Source organism: Grammomys surdaster, unplaced genomic scaffold (genome assembly GCF_004785775.1).
Source record: "Grammomys surdaster isolate TR1022 unplaced genomic scaffold, NIH_TR_1.0 320626, whole genome shotgun sequence".
NCBI classification, from domain to species: Eukaryota; Metazoa; Chordata; class Mammalia; order Rodentia; family Muridae; genus Grammomys; species Grammomys surdaster.
Window position 1 is genome coordinate 1 of NW_021627281.1, and position 2,688 is coordinate 2,688.

The 2,688-nt window shown below is 41.8% G+C and overlaps 1 long non-coding RNA gene across 1 annotated transcript; it reads left to right on the forward strand.

Annotated features, from left to right (window-relative positions):
- Positions 1 to 518: 518 nt before the first annotated feature.
- On the forward strand, positions 519 to 2,650 carry LOC114616455. Its single transcript, XR_003710632.1, has 3 exons — positions 519 to 598; positions 2,174 to 2,234; positions 2,564 to 2,650. It is a non-coding gene; the product is annotated as an uncharacterized LOC114616455 (long non-coding RNA).
- The last annotated feature ends 38 nt before the right edge of the window (positions 2,651 to 2,688 follow it).

The window sequence follows — 2,688 nt, forward strand, 5'->3', positions numbered from 1 at the left end:
TCTGATTTTATCATCTGTGACTTTGTCCTTACTCTCCCACCTCTGAGTCAGCCCTGGGCTTGCCTGGCCATTTTAGAATCAGTTCATAAACAAACATGTTGAGAAATAAATGAGCATTTATTCTGGGGATCCTGAGTCTTACAATGATGCATAGTCCCAGGAAAGCATTGTTTCCTGTTACAGTTAACTACCTAAATATGACTGGCAGGCTGCTGGACATTCCTGAGCCTGGAAGTGAATGTTAAGGGTTTGGAAATAGCACATAGTGGGCCCTGTAACCATTTCTTTTCCTGTAGCTTCCTCTGGTAGAAGGAGTGTGTCCCCTTTTATTTCTTCCTCACACGGCAGTCATGGAGGATCACGGAGCATGCCATGCTTGTTTCTAGGTACCACATCACATCCTTGAGCCTTTGGTAAAAGAAATAAAATAAAATAAATCTTGTGTTTCTCTAAGACTCCTGGACTGGTCAGGGTCTCCTAGTGTCTGGGAACTGTGGGTACTTTCTAATTCAGGAGTGGCTCTTCTGGGTTTCAGGTATCAGTACCCTACCATGGATGAGCTAGCTGAGATGCTGCCTCCCGTTCTTACACACTTAAGGTGAGTAGATTTTGTAGTCTTCCCCTCATTGCTACAAATGAAAGCCAGGCTTTCATTCAGGTAAATGGATACGCTTGCACTGAGATCTGTGCCCAGCGCTGCCACCTTATTGTTTTGTCTGTTTTCTTTATTGTCCCTGAATACAGTGATGTGCAAAATGGAAGAGTCACTGTGTTCATCATGCTTAGTTGGGAAATGGGTGTAGCTGACAATCAATCACAATAAAATGCTGTAATCAGAGTGTACCTGTAATCAGAGTGTACCTGTGCTGTGTATCTCAGCAAGAGAGCACGTTCAGCTCTCTGAGATTGATCCTTGGCATTAAGTAACATCTGCATAAAGAAGTCTGATATTATGATAGATAAAAGAGCATTTATCTGTCTGTTATGATAGATAAATGAGGCTAGCTAGGGAGTGTCTTTCCTGGTAGGTGCCATATAGGCTAAGATGGAGAGCCAGGGCAGAAGGAAAGACTAATTGTAAGATCAGGTAGAAGAAAGGCATGTTGTAAAATCTGATAAACACAGACCAGATTCCTTAAGTCTGAAAGATCAGATAAACGTTGGCAGTGTCTTTGTTGGCATAAAAGGGAAGACATTGAAGTATTTTAATCCTGGACTGAAACACAAGTTAGACTTTAAAATGGTTACTGTGAGTATATAAAATGTAACTCAGTAGAACTATTTAACTTAAAAAGGATTATTCCTGTTCTAGTCATTTGTAAAGGAGTAGAAGCCAAACACAGAGACAGGGGTGAGAAACCATAGTCACTCAGGAAAAGGCTGAGGATAGCCTGGTACTTGATTCTGTTACAGATGGGTTAAAGTATAGTTTAAGGGCCGGAGACAGGCTCAGCGTTGAGGTTCCTGCTCCTGCAGCAAGGCTGGGTTTGGTTCCCAGCATCTACTAACACCTGCCTATAGCTGCAGCCCCAGGGGATCAGCGTGCTGTCTTGAACTCTACAGATACCTCACACTCAGCATGCACATAGCCACACACAGATATACATGAATTCAAATAAAATCATCTTCAAAAAATAAAGTTTATTTATTTTAAAAAGTTGAAAATATACAAATGTAAAGTAGTTAATAATGAAAATATTTCTGGATAGTTTGACAGGATGGATTTGCTGATGAATTTTGAGGTAGTAGTAAAAATGATTCCCAAGATTGAAGGGTGTGTGTGTGTGTGTGTGTGTGTGTATACATATATACCTGTAGATATATGTGTGTACATATAGATGTGTATATATGTATAAGAACATACTGTCTCAAAACACCATATATACACACATGTATATACACACATATATACATTTTTTTTGAGACAGTCTCTCTTGTAGCTCTGGTTAGCCTGAAACTCAGAGATTTGCCTGCCTCTACCTCCGAATTCCTATGATTAAGTGTTTGCATCACCATGTCCATGGCATATTTTATTTAACTATACAAGCACATTTGAAAATAGTTGATGTTACCCTTGTCAGCATCAGTAAGGCACTGAAGGTTGAGAAGCACCCAGCTTGTATTCTTTTGTAGGTAGTTGACACTGTTAGTTGTCTATCTGTCCTATTCACAGTGTGAAGAGCATCATTGGTATCGGAGTTGGAGCAGGAGCCTACATCCTCAGCAGGTTTGCAGTAAGTACAAAGTACTTGTCCATAAGCAAGTCCCCTATGAGTTGAACAACTGCTGCATGCTCCTCTCTGCTGAAGCAACAAAAATCCTGTCTTCCCCAAGCACCCATTCAAGGGAAGATGACTTCATCCCATTTTGAGAGACTGGTTTCCAGGTGCTAGTCAGGGTTTTCAAGAGGTATTGTCTGTAAATGCTCCATACACCTCCCTGCAGTCTTCCTTTCAGACACGAGGCACTGAGGCATAGACCAAGCTGCTGACCATGTCCACTGCTTTAGAAGAAGTGGGGAGTGGGGGGGTGTCTCACAGTGTTGTCTTTGTCTCTCTCTCAGCTCAATCATCCAGAGCTGGTAGAAGGTCTTGTGCTCATTAACATTGACCCGTGTGCTAAAGGCTGGATTGACTGGGCAGCTTCCAAAGTAAGTACTGAGTGGTGGGGTCTGACTGCTCATTCTCT